This window comes from Pelodiscus sinensis, chromosome 25 (assembly GCF_049634645.1).
Source record: "Pelodiscus sinensis isolate JC-2024 chromosome 25, ASM4963464v1, whole genome shotgun sequence".
Classification (NCBI taxonomy): Eukaryota; Metazoa; Chordata; order Testudines; family Trionychidae; genus Pelodiscus; species Pelodiscus sinensis.
Genome location: NC_134735.1, coordinates 17,581,000 through 17,603,309, shown reverse-complemented (window position 1 = coordinate 17,603,309; position 22,310 = coordinate 17,581,000). Strand labels below are relative to the sequence as shown.

Here is a 22,310-nt window from a genome sequence, read left to right as displayed (position 1 = left end):
GCAAGAAGCCCTCTTTTCTGATGCTTTACTGCAAATTTACTTGCACAAGAATTCACGTGCAGTGTAGACGCGCCACAAGTTTTTGCACAAGAACAGTTGTTCTTGAGCAAAATGCCTGCAGTGCAGACGTGGCCTTGGTGTCACCCAGCACTGGACTTCCTGGCCAGGAGCAAGAGTTAGAGCCTCCCACTCGCCCCGCTGCCTCTCACGGGCTCCCGTCCGGCCCCAGCCCTGGGCTTTGCCCTAGCGCATCCCAGCAAGGCCTCTGGCCTGCACTAGACCCATTGACATGTGGAGAATCCACCACTGCCCTGGGCCGCTTTTGTCTATGGGACTCGGACTCACAGCTGAGCATGGAGCCCGATTTTAGTTCGAACTAGCGGGGTAGTGTAGACATACCCCCTGAGACTCACTGGTGCTGGCTCACCCCCTGTCCTGCTCGTGGCTCCGTTGTCCTCCTCCCCACAGCCCCCCCCCAGCTCTAAATGCTGCTCACATCAGTTCCCCTTCCCCGTGGCCAGGCCCTGCAGGGCTCTGGGGGCTGGTTTGCTGCCCTCAGCCCTGCAGTAGCCTGCTCCCCAGTTTGCAGCCCCTCCCATCATGCGTGGGGTCTCCTGGTACCGGAGGGAGGACGGGGGAAGACCAGGAAGGTTAATTTGATGTTGCAGCGGCGGGAAGAGGAGGGGTGGCGCAGAGGAGCTGTCAGTACATTATCCCAATACGCCATCCCAGTGCAGGCGTCGCACTCAGCTCTACCTGCAGAGGAGTCTCTATCTGCGCTGAGCAGAAAGGGGGTCTAGGACACACACACAAGTAGCCCCAGAACCACGCAGGAGCAGAGTCGTTCTGCGAAAGGGAGAGGTTTATTGGGTCTGCGAGGGCGGCCGTAGGGGGGTGTCGTGTGTGTGCCACTCATCTCCGTCTGGGCAGCGGCACCGGTCGGGCTCACAACTGGGCACAGGACCCGACCACGGCACCATCGATCTCCAGTGTATCGATCTGCTGGAAGCCGCGGCAGAGATGAATTGCAGAACGGCTGCCCATTGGCAAAGACCTTGAAATGCTGGTTCCTGCAGCCGATGGAGAGGAACCCACTCCTCCTGGGGGGAGGAGCAGCCAAGAGAGGGACCCACTCAGACCGGTCTGGCAGCGTGACGTAGTGGAACCAGCGCTGCCTAGGTAGGGTTTTACCTCCCCCCAGTCTGCTTCTGAGACTGAGTTTCCCCCTCTGCCCCATGGGCTAACAACAAGGCACTTTACAAACATTCTCTGTGTCATCGGCATTGTATGAAGGGGGAAACTGAGGCATGGAGCGGCATCTGATTTATATAGCTCAACCCAGTCCCCACCCCTCTCGGTCTGCAGGAAAAGAAGCCAAGTGCTCTTGTTCCCACTACTCCTCCATTCCCCTGCTTCCACCTGATGTCAAATACACAAAGCTCACTACTTCTTCTTTCCTGCACTTAAGCCAAGCAGATCAGGATGGGGAGGAGACATGAGGGAGCCCCCAGGCTCTTGCTCTCTCTCGCACATACACACACATATATTACTTTAGAAAATGCCAGGTGTGAGCTAGAGGAGAATCTCCATTAACTGTTAGCACTATAGGGCATATGATACATACATAAAGCATTTACAGTCCATCCAGCAGAGGGCAACAATACACCCCGCACACATGTAGCTCCCCCTCCTTTTCCAAATGCCCCAAGATTTAAACTACTGGAGACTACCCATTAGCTGCTAGTTGTATAGGAACTATGGGTATGTCTACACTACAAAGTTAATTCGAACTAACAGCCGTTAGTTGGAATTAACGTTCATAGGTGCTACACATACAAACTGCTAGTTTGGACTTAATTCGAACTAGGTAAACTTCATTCTACCAGGAGTAACGCCAAATTCGAATTCAGTAGTTGGAATTAAGGGCTGTGTAGCCACTTAATTCGAAGTAGCTGGAGCCCAGCACTCCCCAGGTTCCCCTGGTGGCTGCTCTGGGCCAAACCAGGAAAACTCCTCTCCTCTCCCCAGCCCTGGGGCCCTTAAAGGGGTAGACTCTGGCCAGACGGCACTTGCCAGAGCCAGCCCTGCCAGCAGTCTCTGCCCCGAACCAGGGGCTGCAGGATGAGCCAGGCAGCCAGTGCCAGCGAGCCGTCCCCCCGCCCAGTCCCCCAGCACCCAGGGGCCAGCCAGGGGCCGTAGATGGCGCGCACCCTCCTGGTCTAGTGTGGAGGTCATGGACCTCATTGAGGTTTGGGGGCAGGGCCCCAGCGTCCATGATCTCTGTACTAGGAGGAGGAACGTGGCCGTCTACGGGCGCATAGCGGCCGCCATGGCCCGAAAGGGACACAGGCCACCCAGGAGCAGGCGAATCCTGGTGTTCTGGCTGTGGGGGAAAAAGACAGCCACAAGATGGCGTTTGGAGTCACACGGGCGAGTCGCCTGTCCAAGCGGGACCGAGTCCCTCCCAAAGAGAAACCATGGCAGCCATGCAAGTCCAAGGCTACACAGGAAACCTCGGGAGCTGCGACTGGGGCTCAGTTCGCGCGGCCACGCTTCCTAGGGGAGGCATGAGACAGGCCCAGAGGTCTGCGCAGCAAACAGGCCCGCAGGAGGGAGGCGGCTAAGAACCCGCGCGGCTCGTGCGTTTCTCCCTCTCAGCTGGCGTAGAGGCGGGAGGGGAACGACACCTGCCCGGCTGTAGCTTTCGCGCTTGGGCTCGGGGCTTAAGCCCTGAGGCCGAGGCCCCGGCGCGGTTGCTGGGAGACGGGCTCCTGTGGCACGGCACGGCCCCTGAACCTTGCCGGCCACAAGGTGACCTCACCGAGGCCGAGAGGGATGGCTTGGAGGTGGTAAAAGGGAGCCCGCTAGCAAGCACCAGGAGGCCGAGCGTAGCCACGTCCCCGGGTGGGCTCGAACCACCATCCTTTCGGTTAACAGCCGAATGCGCTGACCCATTGCGCCACAGAGACCTCAAAGGGCTTTCCAAAACGCTGCCTAGCAGCCTGCTCCTCTGCCTGGCCGTGCCAGTGCAGCCCAGGTGCTAGAGTGGATTGCGGGCACTCTAGCCCAAAGGGAGCAGAGTGGCGCAGCGGAAGCGTGCTGGGCCCATAACCCAGAGGTCGATGGATCGAAACCATCCTCTGCTACGTGTGGGCCGGCCTCTTTTGACTCCGCGCCTTCACTCCAGGCTGCAAGTAGCTAAAGGCCAGGCCAGGATGCTGCCTGCGGGGAAGCTCTCGGCAGCCCCCCGCTTCCTGTGTGGGAGGCACGGAGGCCTCCTCTTCTGTCCTCAGGCAACAGGGCTTCCTCCTGCCCTTTTCCCACCCACAAGGGCCGCCGGGACCCGCTCAGGGAGCGCGCCAGGGAGGCTCTCCAGACGCTCGTGGAACAAAGCACTTCTGGACCACGCTACCCAGAGCCTTCATTCAGGCCTAGACAAAACGCCTAGACAAAGAGCTGCCACAGCATCAACACTGGCCTTGCTCTACTACTCCCAGGCACGCCAAACCCCTCACAAAGAGAACTTCTGCCTTCGCCATACTGCTCAACAACAGGACACGCGAGCAATTCCCTCCGACGCGCCGCTTCTCCCGCATCGCCACCACCCACGCTCTTTAGGCACACGCCGGCTGACCAAAACCCATCTCATCCCATCAAAAGCTTCTGCCCAGCCCAAGAGGACCAGCTACGTTCCCGGCTCAATTCATCCCTTACAGTCAGAGCCAAAAATCACCAGCTGACGGTCCTTCAGAATCCTCAATGGAAAGGGGGAGAGGGAATTGTGGGAGCACTCGCCACGTTCTCGGTTGAGGCTTGCAGCAGTCATGGAAGAGAGAGCTGGCTTCGGTCAAGTCTCGGGAGTACGGCCACGGCTTGGACGGGTCCTTCAGTCCTTGGCTCAGAGCTTCGGTTGGTAGCCCACATCCTCCCGTGGTAAAAAAGCAGGAGGGCTTTCCTTCCAGGGCCTTTTGCATCTTCTGCCGTGGGAGCACCTGAAAGTAAAACAGCTGCGGCAGGCGTACGCCATGGCCACCAGGGGCGGCGCCGCAGCAGGGGCTGCCACCTGCCCCTACTTCCCTGCCCTCGACCGACTCTTGGGGGGCGGGGCGGTCCGTGCCAGCCCGGGAGGCAGCGAGCCGGGACTGGAGGGCCCTGACCTGGGCACACCGGAGGGGCCACCACAAGGAGTTCCAGCACTGGAGTCGGCAGGGTCATCCAGGGAGACCGTACCGGGGAAGTAGTTCCAATTAAGTAGTTCGGGGGAGGAGGCGGGAGGGAGACCAGGGACCGCGCACGTGGGCCATGCCTCCCACGGATCACACAGACACCTGTGCACGTGCAAGCACATGCCATGCCACGCTCCAGCTGCGTGACACCCAGGGGCGGTGGCCCAATAGGCACATGCATGTCTGAAGAGACCTGACATGCTCCTGACCCTGGGGCGGTACCACAACTTCACGAGTTTTGCTTACAACACACCTGTTGATACAACCTAGAATCATATTTGCTTTTTTTGCAACAGCATCACACTGTTGACTCATATTCAACTTGTGGTCCACTGTGACCCCTAGATCTCTTTCCACCATGCTCCTTCCTAGACAGTCGCTTCCCATCTTGTATGTATGGAACTGATTGTTCCTTCCTAAGTGGAGCACTTTGCATTTCTCTTTATTAAACCGCATCCTGTTTACCTCTGACCATTTCCCTAACTTGCTAAGGTCATTTTGAATTATGTCCCTCTCCTCCAAAGAAGTTGCAACCCCACCCAGTTTGGTATCATCTGCACTTTCACTTTATTACCTTCCAAGTGTTTGCATATGATTTCCTTAATTACCTGCTCCATTATCTTCCCTGGGACAGACGTTAAACTGACCGGTCTGTAGTTTCCTGGGTTGTTCTTATTCCCCTTTTTATAGATGGGCACATTATTTGCCCTTTTCCAGTCTTCTGGAATCTCCCCTGTCTGCCATGATTTTTCAAAAATCATAGCTAAAGGCTCAGATAGCTCCTCTATCAGCTCCTTGAGTATCCTGGGATGCATTTCATCAGGAGCTGGTGACTTGCTGACATCTAACTTTCCTAAGTGATTTTTAACTTGTTCTTTGTGTATCCTATCTTCTAAACTTACCCTCTCTCTGCTTGTATTCACTACGTTAGGCACACCTCCAGACTTCTCGGTGAAGACCGAAACAAAGAAGTCATTGAGCATCTCTGACATTTCCAAGTTTCCTGTTACTGCTTCTCCCTCCTCACTAAGCAGTGGGCCTACCCTGTCCTTGGTCTTCCTCTTGCTTTTAATGTATTTATAAAAGGTCTTCTTGTTTCCCTTTATGCCTGTAGCTAGTTTGATCGCATTTTGTGCCTTTGCCTTTCTAATCTTGCCCCTGCATTCCCGTGTTGCTTGCCTATATTCATCCTTTGTTAGTTGTCCTAGTTTCCATTTTTTATACGACTCCTTTTTTATTTTGAGATCATGCAAGATCTCCTTGTTAAGCCAAGCTGGTCTTTTGCCATATTTTCTATCTTTCCTACACAGCGGAATTGTTTGCTTTTGGGCCCTTAACAACGTCCCTTTGAAATACTTCCAACTCTCCTCAGTTGTTTTTCCCTTCAGTCTTGCTTCCCATGGGACCTTACCTACAAGTTCTCTGAACTTATCAAAATCTGCCTTCCTGAAATCCATTAGCTCAATTGTGCTGGTCTCCCTTCTACCTTTCCTTAAGATCATGAACTCTATTATTTCATGATCACTGTCCCCTATACTGTCTTCCACTTTCAAGTTCTCAACTAGTTGCTCCCTATTTCTTAAAACCAAATCCAGAACAGCTTCTCCTCTGGTAGCTTTTTCAACCTTCTGAAACAGAAAGTTGTCTCCAATGCAGTCCAGAAACTTCTTGGATAGCCTGCGCCCCGCTGTGTTAGTTTCCCAACATATGTCTGGATAGTTGAAGTCCCCCATCACCACCAAATCTTGGGCTTTGGCTAGTTTTGTTAATTGTTTAAAAAAGGCCTCATCCACCTCTTCCACCTGGCTAGGTGGCCTGTAGTAGACTCCTAGCATGATATCACCCTCGTTTTTTACCCCTTTTAGCTTCACCCAGAGACTGTCTACACAGCTATCTCCTACGTTCATCTCCACTTCAGTCCAAGTGTGTACATTTTTAATATACAAGGCAACCCCTCCTCCCTTTTTTCCCTGTCTGTCCTTCCTGAGCAAGCCGTACCCTTCCATACCAACATTCCAATCGTGCGTCCCATCCCACCAGGTTTCTGTAATACCAATGATATCAAAGTTGTATTTATTGGTTAGCAATTCCAGTTCTTCCTGCTTATTACCCATACTTCTTGGATTTGTATATAGGCATCTAAGATACTGATTTGATCTTGCCTCCCTGTTGTGCCCTGACCCTCCTTGCTCCTTCCCATTATAGGCCGTAATCCCCCCCATTTCCAACCCATCTCTCAGTCCCGCACATTCAGCACTTACCTGTGGGCTTTGCTCACCTGTCCCCGTCGAACCTAGTTTAAAGCCCTCCTCACAAGGTTAGCCGGCCTGTGTCCAAACTGAATGACAGGAAATTACCTGTGAGAAATTTGAATGTGTGGAATCCAGGGAGCTCAGGGCTGGGGTGTGTGGGTGTGGGGAGCTCAGGTTAGGGGGATGGAGTGTGAGGATGTGGGGGAGCTCAGGGCAGGGGGGTGGGAAGTTTGTAGATGTGGGGGAGCTCAGAGCAGTGGGATGGGGAATGTGGGAGTATGGGGAGCTCAGGGCGGGGGATGAGGAGTGTGAGGATGTGGGGGAGCTCAGGGCAGGGGGTGGGGAGTGTGGGAGGATGGGGAGCTCAGGGCAGGGGTATGGTGGAGCTCAGGACAGGGGGCTGGAGAGTGTATGGGTGTGGAGAGCTCAGGGCAGGGAGTCCAGGAGTGAGGGGGGGCGCAGTGCAGGGATTGTGGTGCAGGAGTCAGGGGTAGGTGGGGGGGGGTGTTTGGACGCTCAGGGCAGGGGACTGGGAGTGCAGCCACTACACTACTTGGCCACCAGATCCCTAGAGTACACTGTGGCTGTGCAGCCCAGCGTGCTGACAGCACCCAAAGCCCCGCCCCCAGCCCGCCAGGCTTAGTGGGGCACCCCAGAGCGGCTTCCTATCGCCCTTGTCTAGCACAACATGGACAGTTGGTTCCCACTACCGTGATCTCCTGGGAGACTGAGACACCATTCTGCCAGGATGGCCCAAGCTGCTGAGGGAAATTGCCCCTCACCATCCCGTCTATCCAGGTCCCTCTGCCTCTGGGTTTGTTCTTCAAGGGCCAGACGCGTGGGGCTGGGACTGTCCTTGTTCTGTGTTTGCAGAGTGCCCAGCAGAATGGCTCCTGCTTCACCCCTGGCCTAGAAATAACCAGAACAGGCAGTTTGGGGAGGGAAGAACCAGGGAAGGGAAGGTTTGGGGCCGGGGGCTAAGAGGCGGGGCTGGGAGGCAGGGCTGGGGTGGAGATGCAGATGGAGGGAGTTGGGGTGGAGGCTGGAAGAAATGGAACTCAAGGAGCTGGAAGGGTTGGTGAAGAATGGAGTAAAGGGAGGGGGGCCAGGCTACAGGACATGGAGGTGCCAGCCACAGGAGGGAGGAAGAGACGTTTGTTTGACAGGACCCCAGGGATTTGGGAGCGAGGAACAGTGGGAGGGGAGTGGGAAACATTTGGGGAGAGGAACCTTTGGGAGACCTGGTGGTGAGGAGGGCGGCAGTCAATGGGAGAGGAGACAAAAAGGAGCAGGTGCTGCCTGGGTCCAAGGAGGTGGGGAGAGATGGGGTCTGGGTGTCACGAGTACCAGAGTTAGCTGCACCTCCGTCCTCCTCCCTACCTGGTATCTCTGCCCCCTCCCTCCCGAACTTTCCTTCTGCATGTCTCTGGGCCTCTCTGTCAGTGCCAGAGGGGATCCCCCCCCCCCCATGGCTGGATTCTTCCCTTCCCGAGACATGCAGTCACCATCTCAGTGGGGTGGGAGCCCTTTGATGCTTCGCCTGCGTGTTCCCAGCCGAGAAGGGGCGGCTAATCCCGCAGAAGCAGAGCCCTGCACTTTTGAGTACCTGGACCCAGGGTTTTGCTGCTTTATAGCGGGTGGGGTTAAAATAACGGAACGTCTCTTGTCCCACCAATCCCCCAGGACTCACCCCTCTTCTCTGCATTGCGCAGCGTCCGGGGGATACCGCCCCGCGGGGACACTCATGCCCGTGTCCAAGGGGCTGTCCCGTAGCCTATGTCAGTGTGAAAAGCATTAAAGGACCCTGCCCCAGAGGGAGAGCGTCTCTGGGGGCGTTGTCCCGGGATGACTGCAGTGCTTTGTCCACACCAGAGTAGTGAGAGGCAGCCGCAGCCAGGGTTGCCAGATGGTCAATAAAAATACCAGACATACTTGCCATTGCATCACAACCTAGAGTACATCTTATTTAGAAAACTGAGATCTTTTCTCAATTTATCTCCTGGACAGAAAGCTCAAATACTGGACTGTCCGGTTCAAACGGGACACCTGGCAACCCTAGCCGCAGCCCCTGCCCGGAAAAGCTCCCAAGCTAAGCACCTGGGGGATTTAAGAGCACCAAGCAGTGGGCACAAAGCACAGTCACACACTTGTGCTCCCAACTCCCTTAGGGCTTTGAAAATGCTCCCCTTAGATGAGTTAGAATCAGTGTCCCCGTTTCACAGACGGGAGCTGAGGCCCACTCAGGGGAGTGGCAGGGCCAAGGGCTCTGCAGCAGACCTGGGACTTGAACCTCAGTCTCCCAGAAGTTCCACAACCAGCCCGCTCTGCTTTGCTAAAGGAGCAGGCGGGACTGTTTGTGCAGGAGGAGCTGGGCTGGCTGGCTGGCTGGGGCAGGCCACAGCAGGGCTCAGCCCTTGGCCTGGCTGAGAGCGAGGAGAGGCCTGCAGGCTGAGGGGCAGTGTGACGGACCGGGCCGTGTCTGGGCACAGCTGAGGGCGTCTGCTCAGGGCGAATTGCTCAAATCCGGGGTTCCTTACAGCCCCCAGACTGGTGACCTCTCCACACAGGCCACAAACCAGTCCCACAGAGCACTTCAGCTGCCTGCCTGAAGCCTCACGAGCAAAACCCCTCCGGCACCCCAGCAATATCCATGCCCCCGATGGCCCCGGGCCTCATACACTGGTGGGGGTCCTAGCACCCAATCCCACCTACCCCGAACAAGTTCTGTCTGGTCCCAAGAAACCAGCCACAGATCCCTGGTCAATTTACCCTCTGGATCTTACCCACAAATCATGCTGAGCCAATCCTTTAGCATCTAACACCTAAAGGTTTATTATTACAATAAAGAAAAGCATGAGAGTAAGGTTGTTAAAGGAATAGTATGTTACATGCACCGAATGTCCCAGTTCTCAATGCAGCCTCTAGCAGAGATGTTACAGCTGCTGGTTTAAGAGTTCTTGTTGCACATCCTAGGGTCAGGATGGGTTCACAGGTCTCTCGGGCTCTTCGATCCCTGCAATGCTGCCTCTGGGATGAAGTGCTGAGCTGAGAACCAAGATGGCATCGACCACATGACCTATTTATCCCTCCTTCCTGGCCTCTTCTTGGCTGCAGGAGATCACCTGGTCCTCAGCCTCTCTCTGCTGGCCGCTCTTAGGTGTCCGCCCTCATGCTTTAGGTGTGTCCTTGGCCCATTCAGTGCCATTGTCCCACAGGGCCTCGCTAATTAGCATGTCCACAGGCCGGGCTCTACCCAATGCTCAACCACATGCAGAGAAATATTCAGGATCCACACAGACTACAGATTCCTAACTACACACACAGACGTTATACAACCACATAAATAGCTTACATAGGACTATCAGATAATAAGCTTCTATTCAGCACCCCACATGGCCCCCTTTTCTACCATTTTCTGGGGCCAACACCCCCACCTATGGGTGCAGCAGTGATCTGGCTGCTCCCCTCAAGATCCAGTAATGTGACAGGCAGTGACTGGAGGAGCTGCCTGGGCATAGACTGTAACCCAGGGGCCCACAGTGCAGCAATCATCAGCAGTGTCTGTGTCTCCCCAGCCCCCATTCAGAGCTGAGTACAGGTACCTCCCCAGCCCCCTCCCCACCCCCGTCTCCTGCTCACAGCAGGTCAATAGGGTTCTCCCATTCTTGGGCCTCTGGTTCCCATGCAGCTGCTCCCAACAGGAGTCCCTTGCAGCCCGGCAGGCTGGGGCAGGCCCCATCTCTCCAGCACCAAGGTGATGACGGATACAGACACCAGGAGGAGCGAGACGAGGGTGCAGCCAATGGCCTAGCGGGCAGGAGATGTGGCCGGCCCTGCAAATGGAAAGGACCTGGTGACAGTCGGGTGCAAAGTGGCAAATGGCTCTGCAGTGCCAGCACTAGGCACAGAGCAGCTGCCGTGTAGAGACCTTGGGTGAGTGCCCAGAGGGCTAGATCTACAGGGGATCATGCTGCAGGGGGCATGTTCCCCCGACAGGAGGCCGAAGTGACAGAGGCTGTTGGGGACTCTCCTCCCTTTGCCCAGGTGGTGTTGGAGGAGCAGGGAAGGACCCAGGTTTGCTCAGGCTGCACCAGGACTTGGTGCAAAGGCCTGACAGGAGCCAGCAACGGACACAGCAGCCCAGACCCTCTCGCCTCTCCCCAGTATGGCTGGCAGCTCACAGGGGCGACCCCGCCCTGGGCACGAGGCCTTGGCACCGGCTGTGGGCTCAGGAGGGGGCGGACATGGGACATAAGCGATGCCGAAGGGAGGGGTGTGGGCATTAGAGGCCACTACCATTGCCCCGCCCCCTTCCCCGCACCTACCCCTGCCCCTGTTCTGAGGCCACGCCCCCACTCATTCCACTCCCCCCTCCCTCTGCTGCTTGGGCTCCCCCACCCTCACTCAGGTTCGCTGGCCTGAGGCTGGGGTTACGGTGCAGGATGGCTGGGGAGTGGGGCGCGGGAGAGGCTGCGGGTTGCAGGCTCTGGGACAGGTTCAGGGCAGCGATGGGAGTTTGGGTGCAGACTCAGAGGCAGTTAACTGTGGGAGGAGGATCCAACAGGAGGCTGGGGTTTGGGGTGGGGGGTGTCTACCCCAGCTGCCTGAGAGATACTAGACTGACTCTGGTTTCCTTGTGTCTCCCCGGCTGGGCTCTCACTCCCACTTCTCCTCTCAGGGTCCCTGCCGGCTCCCCTGCTCTATCTCAATGCGTCCCTGGCGCCTCCAACCCCCCCCAAGCCTCACGAATGTGGCCCCGACTGAGACATCTCACTCCCCTGGCACTCCAGCCCCAGCACAGATTAACTCTCCTGGGTTCCAGGGAGAGTGGCATTTGCGGGTCCCTCTCAATCTGAGGGGGGGCCAAAAATGAGGGATCCCCGAACCTCAGTCCTCCCTGTCCCTTCCCCTCACCTCAGTGAGGCTTGTGGGCTTTGGAAGAAGGGTTTTTGTATTTTGCTTTTCTCGTGTGTGGTCCCCAACTGGTTTTTCTGGGGGTCAGTGGCCCTGGAGACAAAAAAGGTTCCTCATCCCTGCCTTTAAGAAAGAAAACTTTGAAACCCTTTGTGGTAGACAGAAATTAACATTTGACCTTATTGAAAATGAAGTTTCCTAAAGTTAAAACACCTAATCTGTGTAAACATTCAAATTAAACCAGTCACCCAAGCTCCAGCACTAGCACAATGGCGCCGCGTGATGATGCAATGGACGGTGCGCACCCAGGCTCCTCCCCTCAGCTCTCTTCTGCACCCAACCGCCCCGTCCCAGACCCCAAACTCCTCGGTAGAAATGTGGCCCTTGACCACTTGCCAAAATGCCCCCCCCATTAAAAATTATTGACAAAGCCTGATCCAAATGTTTTTTGAAACGTTATTTAATCCGAATTTAAATACATTCTATACAATTGGGAGGGTTGGGGGGAGGGGGACGCAGCTGCTGGCTCCTCAGCTCCTTGTGCTCTCACTGGCTGTCTTCCTGCTGCAAGGGAAGCAGAATCCGTCACATTCATCCCTGGGGACTCAGGGGTACTGGGCCCCCCCAGCATTTCCCCCCTCCTCCCCCCTGCGCTGAGACTTGTTCTGCTCTCTGGTCACCCCCCGTCAGGCCCGCAGGGTGAGCTTCTGACCCACCCAGCAGGGACGTGGGGTGGGGGCAGCATGAGGAAAGGGGCGGGGGACTCCCTGAGGGGATGGGAAGGAGACCCTGGCCCTGCCCCGCTCTCCTGCATCTGCTCCGGCTGCTCACCATGTATCCCAGGAGCTGATGGGCCTGCCCATGCAGGGCGTGGGCCAGGACCAGCCCGGCCTGGCTGGGGCGCCTCAGGGGGGAGCGGGCAGCGAGCAGAGCCTTGTCTAAAAAGCAGTTCTCCTGCTCTGGCGTGAAGAGCTGCCCAAAGACCTGAAATCAAGAGCACGGGAGGTTTCAGCTGACGGCCCAGAGCCCGGCCCCAACTCCTGGGGCTAAAACAGCTTCCTCCTTCTGCAAACTCCCTTCCAGACCCTGCACCCAGACGCTCTCCTCACCCTGCACCCTAACCCCTGCCCCAGGTCACACCTTCCTCCTGCCCCCAAGACCCTCCCAGACCTCACCCCCCTCCGCACAACAGAGCAGCCCTAGCCCACTGGCCAACATCTTGGAGCGACCTCCATCAAAAAGTGTTGCCCCCCCCCGCCCTGCTTCCCCTCCTACGGGAGATCCGGGGCAAGGTGCGGCGCTGCCCCTAGGAAGCGCCGCCCCTTTGAAACGCCGGGACAGCGTCACAAAGGGGCAGCGCCGCCCTGTCCACGGCTCGAATAGTCGAGGGAAAATGCATCGACCATTCGATCAGCGACTCCCCGCTCCCACCCCGCGTCCTACCCGCACGAGGGCCCCAGCCAGCCCCACCCCCGAGCCCTGCCCTGCCCTGGCAGCGCGTCCTTACCTCTCCCACCCGCACGGTGTTGCTGTGCGCCAGGACCCATCTCTCCTTATAGTAGTGCCTGCACCACAGGTCCTCTGCCTGGTGGATGTTGAGGCCTGCAAGAGACAAACCAGGGTGATTCTGCTGGCAGGTCTGAGCCCTTCCCCTCCCACGGGTCCCTGCAGGCATCCCTGGGCAAATGGAGGGGCACAGGGGGCAGAAGGGGAACACAGAGGGACGCATCCCCCCTTGGGCCAGTCTGGGGGAAAAGGGCTGGGTCCCCTCCCCCCGCCGCCGGCACCCTCAGGGTGTCCCTGGGGCCCAGGTCCCGGCTGGGTTCCTTACCCCTGTGGTGCAGGAGGAGTCGGTACAGGCTGTGCACCCCCTTCCGGGCCAGCCGGCTGACGTCTTCGGATGGGTCCGAAATAAAAAGGCCCAGCTGGGCCACGTGGTGACCCATCCTCGGCCAGTCGGCGGAGTTCTGAGGGTAGAGAAGAGGGGGGGTCCCTCAGCATCCTGGGGCTGCACGTCCCATGCTAACGGCCGCCGAGGCGGTTCTGAGCTCGGGGACGGACAGAGACACCTCCCGGGGCGGGGCGGGGCGGGGCGGGGCGGGGCCGGCCTTGCGAGGAGACAACCCTGAGCAATGGCCCCGACTGAAGGGTCACTCCGGGGGTGGAACAAGGGGATCCACTGACGGCCACTCCCCAGTCTGGGGCCCAGGTGCCCCCCGGAAAGGCCCAGGGTCGCCCCTCCCCGGGGAAAGGAGAACGCGGCCCATTCCCGGCCCATTCCCAGCTCTGCCTCCCGGGGACGCTCCCAGCCCCGCGCCCTGCAGCCCCAGACCCCCCGGCTCCGAGGTCACTTACCTCAAACCCCGGGAGGGTGGTGGCGACTCCCAGCAGGGCCGTGGTGCTGCCAAGGGCCCTGGCTCGCTCCTGGGGCAGGCGGGACTCCAGCCACGGGCTCAGGTGCTGGGGGGGAAAGAGGCAGGTCAGGACCCGTAGGGAGGCGCCGGTTCTGGGCAGAGCCTGGGGCTCCTCTCAGACTGTGCCCCCCCCCCACCCCCAGCCACTGACACAGCTCCTCTCTCGGCCCCCCGAGGAAGCAGGGCCAATGGCCCCGTCCCCCCCACGGGGCTCACCTCCATGATCAGCTGCAGCCTGGCGGTGTCTGGGGACTCGGCGAGGAGGCTTGCCAGTAGGGCCTGGAGGTCGACGGGAAGGGCCCGGATGAACTGCTGCAAGACAAGGGGGAGCCCTGGGTCAGAGGGGGGTTGGGGAATCCAGGCCACCCGCTGGCCCCGGGGTGCAGCCTTGAGCAGGGTCTGAGCCGCCTCGCAGAGCAGGGAGGAGCCCAGGCTGGGCATGGAAGGGACGGGCCCCCAGGGAGAGCAACGGGAAACCTGGAGGGAAGGATCCAAACCTGCAGCTTCTTCTCTCCCTCTGCCCCCACCCCCACTCCTCTCTGGAGCTCCAGCCCAGCCCGGGAGCAGGGCCCGGAGGGACGTACCTGTGTGTGGATGGGCTCCTGCTGCCAGTCCCCAGACACAGTCTGTCCCACGGCCGCCCTCAGCAGGGGGCTCAGGAGCTGGGCCTGTAGGGGAGGCTGCAAGGTGCTGGCAGGAGAGAGGGGCAGAGACTGTTCATTCAGCAGCAGGGCTGTGTCCAGACTCAGGGGGTTTTTCGGGAAAAGTAGCCTTTTTCCGAAAAAACATCACCTGCGTCTAGACTGCAGTCGCGTTCTTTCGAAATTAAATCGAAAGAACGCGGCTTTTCTTTCCACGGCGGTAAACCTCATTTCACGAGGAAGAACGCCTTCTTTGCAAAGTGCTTCTTTCGAACGAAGGCGTTCTTGAATGGAACTAGGGCTTCTTCGAAAGAGAGCATCCAGACTCACTGGGTGCTCTCTTTCGAAAGAGGCTTGCAGTCTAGACATAGCCCAGGAGACAGAGACTTTCCCACTCCCTGGTCAGGGGATCTGCTCTGGGGGGGAGTCGGCGGGGGGGGGGGGGTCGGTACCTGAGGCTGCAGGCGGCGTTGAGGCAGTCGGCCAAGACCAGTGGGGGGGGGGAGTCCTCCATGATCTCCTGTGAGACCCAAGGAGACAAAGGGGCGTGTGAGGCTGGGGCCCCCAAGAGACGCTCACACGGCCAGCGCCCCCACCCAGCAGGATCCAACCCCACTGCCTCCCGCTGGCCTGTAGCCCCCCTGCCCGGCACAGGGCCCCTCCCAGCACCCCCCTCCCAAACCGGGACCAGCTCAATCCTTGTCCCCAGGCCGTCTCCTGCCCCTCACTTCCCTGGTGACCAGCCTCTGAACATCCTCATCCCTGCTCCCCAGGCGCATCCTCAGCAGCCCGCTCTGCTAACCTTCCAGCTCCCCCCCCACCATGGCCCGGGGAGACCCCTCCCTGTTCCGAAAACCCCCTCCCTGTCTAGCACCCCAGACCTGCCCCATTTCTGTGTCCCTCCCTCCTCCAGCACCCCCACCCGCCGCCATGGCCCAGGCAGACCCCTGTCCACCCCACGTATCCCCTCCCCTCCTCCCGGCCGCCGCGACTCGCTCACCACGATCCTGGCCATCATGGTGTCCTTGCAGCAGCGCGGCGCCAGGGTGTCCTCGCCCCTTTGGAGGGCGGCGAGGCAGGCGGGGGGGACGGCCAGGAGGAACCGCTGCAGGGCGGCTGGGCTCTGCACCCCAGAGAGAGTCTGTGAGCCTGGGGCCTGCCTGCCCCCCACGGACAGCTGCAGGGCTCAGGCCTCCCAGGAGTGGAGGTGGGAGCTGCCGGTTGTCCAAGCACCCACACTCCCCCCCCAACTGCTGCCTCAGGCTTGTGGGGGCCCAGCTGGTGCATGACAAGAGACCTCAGCTTGGGGGGCCCAGGTCATGCAGGAGAAGGGGCCCCAGGGGGATCCCCAGGGACAAGCCCCTCCCGGAGGGGGGGACGTGCTGGGAAGGGGCCGGACAATCTCGGGTCCCCCCCGTGTGGAGAAGGTTCCTACCGTGTCCCGGGTGTGGAGCTGCTCTTCAATATCATAGATGGCCCCTTCCTCCACCCGGGAGTCCATCCGCTCCTGGCAGAGCTCCGCCGAGGCGCAGGGGGGCTCTGTGCGGGAGGGAAGGGACCAGGGTGACTCCAGCGGCCAGCAGGGGTCACGCGCCCCCATGTCAGGGACCCAGGGCAGCTTGGGCCCCACACGCCCCTTGCAGGGACCCATCCCCCTTCCACCCTCACATCTGCCAACGCCCTCAGCAGAGCCCCCGCCAGGAACAAGAGAGCCAAGCAGCAGCTCCCGCCCCCATCCATTGCCCTGGCTGCGGGGCAGACACTGGGGCTGCCCCCCCGTGTACTGGGTGAGCCCCTGGGCCCAGCATGTTCACGGCCCCTCACCTGGGTCTGAGCGGCTGCAGGAGGTGGCCCGGCTGCAGCTGGAGGCCCAGGCGCTGCTGCTCACTGAGCTGGACCCACAGCTGCAGGGGCTGGTGCGGAGAGGCTGGGGGCTCCCGGAGACTGGCAGGTCCCCGGGGGCCGGGCAGGGCGATGCCCCCTGGTGGTAATGGGGGCTGGGCTCCTGGGGCAGGTGTTTCTCTCCACAGAGGAGGCCCCAGAGCCACCCTACCCGGCTGCCCCGCTGGGCTGGGTCCCGCCTTCCCAGCCGCCTCTGGAGCCAGGTCCGGAGGGGCCTGGCCGGTGGGCGAGTCGCCCCGAGCTGGTGGGATTCAGCTTCCCCGCCCGCGGGGACGGAGGAGCTGCTTCCCACCGGCCCTGGGGCCATCTTCAGGGCTTTGCGGAACCACAGCCTGATGTGTTTGGCCATGCTGCAAATGAGGGGAGCAAAGGGGAGCTTGGGGCGCAGCCTGCAGAGCGAAATCCAGGGGTTCCAGCTCCCCAGAGCGACTGCCCCCAGCCCCCAAATGGCCCCTTGCTTATCGGCTCGGTCTTGCACAGGCACTTCTGGCCCTTGACCGAGGGCTGGGCCTGCCTGGAACCCAGCCGGCCCCGGGCGGGATCCAAACCCCTGGGGGCTCTTACCTTCTGCAAAACGCTGTCCGGATGTGGAACTCACAGAGGACAAAGCAACTGTGAGCAGGAGACGCACCAGAGCTAAAGCAACAGGGGGTCTCCAAAGTCCCCTGGGCCCGCCCCCCCCTTTTCTCAGCCTGAGATGTGGGTTCCTCTGTGAGGTCACCACCTCCCCACCTGCCCTTTGCCTGATCTGCTGAGGGCTGCCCAAAGCCCCTGTGAGGTCACTGCCCCCCCCCCCACCTCACCCTGCCAGGCAAATGTCCTGCCTCTGGCCACCCCTCTGGGAAGTTGGAGCCATTCCTAGGGGTCCCCCCCACTCCCTGACTGGGCATCCTGCAGCCAGCAGCTCCAGTAGCCCCATAGGCTGCTCCCTGCCCTACGCTGCAGGCTTCTTGCACAAGAACTGTTTCACACCGGAGTTCTTGCGCAAAAGGTCTCGTGCAAGAGCACCTCCACCCTGCCATGTGCTTTTGCACAAGAGTGTCCATGGCATTGTGAACGCTTTCTCGTGCAAGAAAGCTCTGATGACCATTTTAGCCATAAAAGTGTCTTGCTCAAGAAGCCCCTGGTGCCCGTCCACGCTGCCTTCTTGCACAACAGCTCTTGCACAAAAGGGGCTTATTCCTCGTGGGGAGAGGAATAACTCCTGTGCAAGAAGCCCTCTTTTCTGATGCTTTACTGCAAATTTACTTGCACAAGAATTCACGTGCAGTGTAGACGCGCCACAAGTTTTTGCACAAGAACAGTTGTTCTTGAGCAAAATGCCTGCAGTGCAGACGTGGCCTTGGTGTCACCCAGCACTGGACTTCCTGGCCAGGAGCAAGAGTTAGAGCCTCCCACTCGCCCCGCTGCCTCTCACGGGCTCCCGTCCGGCCCCAGCCCTGGGCTTTGCCCTAGCGCATCCCAGCAAGGCCTCTGGCCTGCACTAGACCCATTGACATGTGGAGAATCCACCACTGCCCTGGGGCGCTTTTGTCTATGGGACTCGGACTCACAGCTGAGCATGGAGCCTGATTTCTCCCAGGACTTGGGCTCTTTCCTGGCGAGGCCCTGGAACTGGTTCCACCTTTGTCTGCCAGGGACCGATACTGTCTCTCCAGGGAGGCCCTGCAGTGCAGGCACCTTCCTTTCCCCCCTCGGGAGCAGTCATTGTTCTGCACCCCACAAAGCAGTGGGGGGCTCCTGGCTGCCCCAGCTCCAATCTCTGAGCTTCTCTCTCAACGGGGGCCAGGCCTGGAGGCTCTAGTCCCCCTGGGTATGTATTTCTACACTACCCCGCTAGTTCGAACTAGGGGGGTAATGTATGCATACCGAACTTGCTAATGAAGCCCGGGATTTGAATTTCCCGGGCTTCATTAGCATAAAGCCGGCGCCGCCATTTTTAAAAGCCGGCTAGTGCGAACCCCGTGCCGCGCGGCTACACGCGGCACGGGCTAGATAGTTCGAACTACGTAGCCATTCCGAACTATCTGTACTCCTCGTTCCACGGCACGGGGTACGCACTAGCCGGCTTTTAAAAATGGCGGCGCCGTCTTTATGCTAATGAAGCCCGGGAAATTCAAATCCCGGGCTTCATTAGCAAGTTCGGTATGCATACATTACCCCCCTAGTTCGAACTAGCGGGGTAGTGTAGACATACCCCCTGAGACTCACTGGTGCTGGCTCACCCCCTGTCCTGCTCGTGGCTCCGTTGTCCTCCTCCCCGCAGCCCCCCCCAGCTCTAAATGCTGCTCACATCAGTTCCCCTTCCCCGTGGCCAAGCCCTGCAGGGCTCTGGGGGCTGGTTTGCTGCCCTCAGCCCTGCAGTAGCCTGCTCCCCAGTTTGCAGCCCCTCCCATCATGCGTGGGGTCTCCTGGTACCGGAGGGAGGACGGGGGCAGACCAGGAAGGTTAATTTGATGTTGCAGCGGCAGGAAGAGGAGGGGTGGCGCAGAGGAGCTGTCAGTACATTATCCCAATACGCCATCCCAGTGCAGGCGCACTCAGCTCTACCTGCAGAGGAGTCTCTATCTGCGCTGAGCAGAAAGGGGGTCTAGGACACACACACAAGTAGCCCCAGAACCACGCAGGAGCAGAGTCGTTCTGCGAAAGGGAGAGGTTTATTGGGTCTGCGAGGGCGGCCGTAGGGGGGTGTCGTGTGTGTGCCACTCATCTCCGTCTGGGCAGCGGCACCGGTCGGGCTCACAACTGGGCACAGGACCCGACCACGGCACCATCGATCTCCAGTGTATCCATCTGCTGGAAGCCGCGGCAGAGATGAATTGCAGAACGGCTGCCCATTGGCAAAGACCTTGAAATGCTGGTTCCTGCAGCCGATGGAGAGGAACCCACTCCTCCTGGGGGGAGGAGCAGCCAAGAGAGGGACCCACTCAGACCGGTCTGGCAGCGTGACGTAGTGGAACCAGCGCTGCCTAGGTAGGCTTTTACCTCCCCCCAGTCTGCTTCTGAGACCGAGTTTCCCCCTCTGCCCCATGGGCTAACAACAAGGCACTTTACAAACATTCTCTGTGTCATCGGCATTGTATGAAGGGGGAAACTGAGGCATGGAGCGGCATCTGATTTATATAGCTCAACCCAGTCCCCACCCCTCTCGGTCTGCAGGAAAAGAAGCCAAGTGCTCTTGTTCCCACTACTCCTCCATTCCCCTGCTTCCACCTGATGTCAAATACACAAAGCTCACTACTTCTTCTTTCCTGCACTTAAGCCAAGCAGATCAGGATGGGGAGGAGACATGAGGGAGCCCCCAGGCTCTTGCTCTTTCTCGCACATACACACACATATATTACTTTAGAAAATGCCAGGTGTGAGCTAGAGGAGAATCTCCATTAACTGTTAGCACTATAGGGCATATGATACATACATAAAGCATTTACAGTCCATCCAGCAGAGGGCAACAATACACCCCGCACACATGTAGCTCCCCCTCCTTTTCCAAATGCCCCAAGATTTAAACTACTGGAGACTACCCATTAGCTGCTAGTTGTATAGGAACTATGGGTATGTCTACACTACAAAGTTAATTCGAACTAACAGCCGTTAGTTGGAATTAACGTTCATAGGTGCTACACATACAAACCGCTAGTTTGGACTTAATTCGAACTAGGTAAACTTCATTCTACCAGGAGTAACGCCAAATTCGAATTCAGTAGTTGGAATTAAGGGCTGTGTAGCCACTTAATTCGAAGTAGCTGGAGCCCAGCCCTCCCCAGGTTCCCCTGGTGGCTGCTCTGGGCCAAAGCAGGAAAACTCCTCTCCTCTCCCCAGCCCTGGGGCCCTTAAAGGGGTAGACTCTGGCCAGACGGCACTTGCCAGAGCCAGCCCTGCCAGCAGTCTCTGCCCCGAACCAGGGGCTGCAGGATGAGCCAGGCAGCCAGTGCCAGCGAGCCGTCCCCCCGCCCAGTCCCCCAGCACCCAGGGGCCAGCCAGGGGCCGTAGATGGCGCGCACCCTCCTGGTCTAGTGTGGAGGTCATGGACCTCATTGAGGTTTGGGGGCAGGCCCCCAGCGTCCATGATCTCTGTACTAGGAGGAGGAACGTGGCCGTCTACGGGCGCATAGCGGCCGCCATGGCCCGAAAGGGACACAGGCCACCCAGGAGCAGGCGAATCCTGGTGTTCTGGCTGTGGGGGAAAAAGACAGCCACAAGATGGCGTTTGGAGTCACACGGGCGAGTCGCCTGTCCAAGCGGGACCGAGTCCCTTCCAAAGAGAAACCATGGCAGCCATGCAAGTCCAAGGCTGCACAGGAAACCTCAGGAGCTGCGACTGGGGCTCAGTTCGCGCGGCCACGCTTCCCAGGGGAGGCATGAGACAGGCCCAGAGGTCTGCGCAGCAAACAGGCCCGCAGGAGGGAGGCGGCTAAGAACCCGCGCGGCTCGTGCGTTTCTCCCTCTCAGCTGGCGTAGAGGCGGGAGGGGAACGACACCTGCCCGGCTGGAGCTTTCGCGCTTGGGCTCGGGGCTTAAGCCCCGAGGCCGAGGCCCCGGCGCGGTTGCTGGGAGACGGGCTCCTGTGGCACGGCACGGCCCCTGAACCTTGCCGGCCACAAGGTGACCTCACCGAGTCCGAGAGGGATGGCTTGGAGGTGGCAAAAGGGAGCCCGCTAGCAAGCGCCAGGAGGCCGAGCGTAGCCACGTCCCTGGGTGGGCTCGAACCACCATCCTTTCGGTTAACAGCCGAACGCGCTGACCCATTGCGCCACAGAGACCTCGAAGGGGCTTCCGAAACGCTGCCTAGCAGCCTGCTCCTCTGCCTGGCCGTGCCAGTGCAGCCCAGGTGCTAGAGTGGATTGCGGGCAGTCTAGCCCAAAGGGAGCAGAGTGGCGCAGCGGAGGCGTGCTGGGCCCATAACCCAGAGGTCGATGGATCGAAACCATCCTCTGCTACGTGTGGGCCGGCCTCTTTTGACTCCGCGCCTTCACTCCAGGCTGCAAGTAGCTAAAGGCCAGGCCAGGATGCCGCCTGCGGGGAAGCTCTCGGCAGCCCCCCGCTTCCTGTGTGGGAGGCACGGAGGCCTCCTCTTCTGTCCTCAGGCAACAGGGCTTCCTCCTGCCCTTTTCCCACCCACAAGGGCCGCCGGGACCCGCTCAGGGAGCGCGCCAGGGAGGCTCTCCAGACCCTCGTGGAACAAAGCACTTCTGGACCACGCTACCCAGAGCCTTCATTCAGGCCTAGACAAAACGCCTAGACAAAGAGCTGCCACAGCATCAACACTGGCCTTGCTCTACTACTCCCAGGCACGCCAAACCCCTCACAAAGAGAACTTCTGCCTTCGCCATACTGCTCGACAACAGGACACGCGAGCAATTCCCTCCGACGCGCCGCTTCTCCCGCATCGCCACCACCCACGCTCTTTAGGCACACGCCGGCTGACCAAAACCCATCTCATCCCATCAAAAGCTTCTGCCCAGCCCAAGAGGACCAGCTACGTTCCCGGCTCAATTCATCCCTTACAGTCAGAGCCAAAAATCACCAGCTGACGGTCCTTCAGAATCCTCAATGGAAAGGGGGAGAGGGAATTGTGGGAGCACGGGCAGCACTCGCCACGGTCTCGGTTGAGGCTTGCAGCAGTCATGGAAGAGAGAGCTGGCTTCGGTCAAGTCTCGGGAGTACGGCCACGGCTTGGACGGGTCCTTCAGTCCTTGGCTCAGAGCTTCGGTTGGTAGCCCACATCCTCCCGAGGTAAAAAAGCAGGAGGGCTTTCCTTCCAGGGCCTTTTGCATCTTCTGCCGTGGGCGCACCTGAAAGTAAAACAGCTGCGGCAGGCGTACGCCATGGCCACCAGGGGCGGCGCCGCAGCAGGGGTGCCACCTGCCCCTACTTCCCTGCCCTCGACCGACTCTTGGGGGGCGGGGCGGTCCGTGCCAGCCCGGGAGGCAGCGAGCCGGGACTGGAGGGCCCTGACCT

At 59.3% G+C, this 22,310-nt stretch overlaps 3 non-coding genes across 3 annotated transcripts; 1 reads left to right on the top strand and 2 right to left on the bottom strand.

Annotated features, from left to right (window-relative positions):
- Window positions 1-2,895: 2,895 nt before the first annotated feature.
- TRNAN-GUU (transfer RNA asparagine (anticodon GUU)) lies at window positions 2,896-2,969 on the bottom strand. The gene has a single exon. It is a non-coding gene; the product is annotated as a tRNA-Asn (tRNA).
- A 105-nt stretch (window positions 2,970-3,074) lies between these two features.
- Window positions 3,075-3,146, top strand: TRNAM-CAU (transfer RNA methionine (anticodon CAU)). The gene has a single exon. It is a non-coding gene; the product is annotated as a tRNA-Met (tRNA).
- Window positions 3,147-21,038: 17,892 nt separating this feature from the next.
- TRNAN-GUU (transfer RNA asparagine (anticodon GUU)) lies at window positions 21,039-21,112 on the bottom strand. The gene has a single exon. It is a non-coding gene; the product is annotated as a tRNA-Asn (tRNA).
- Between the last annotated feature and the right edge of the window lie 1,198 nt (window positions 21,113-22,310).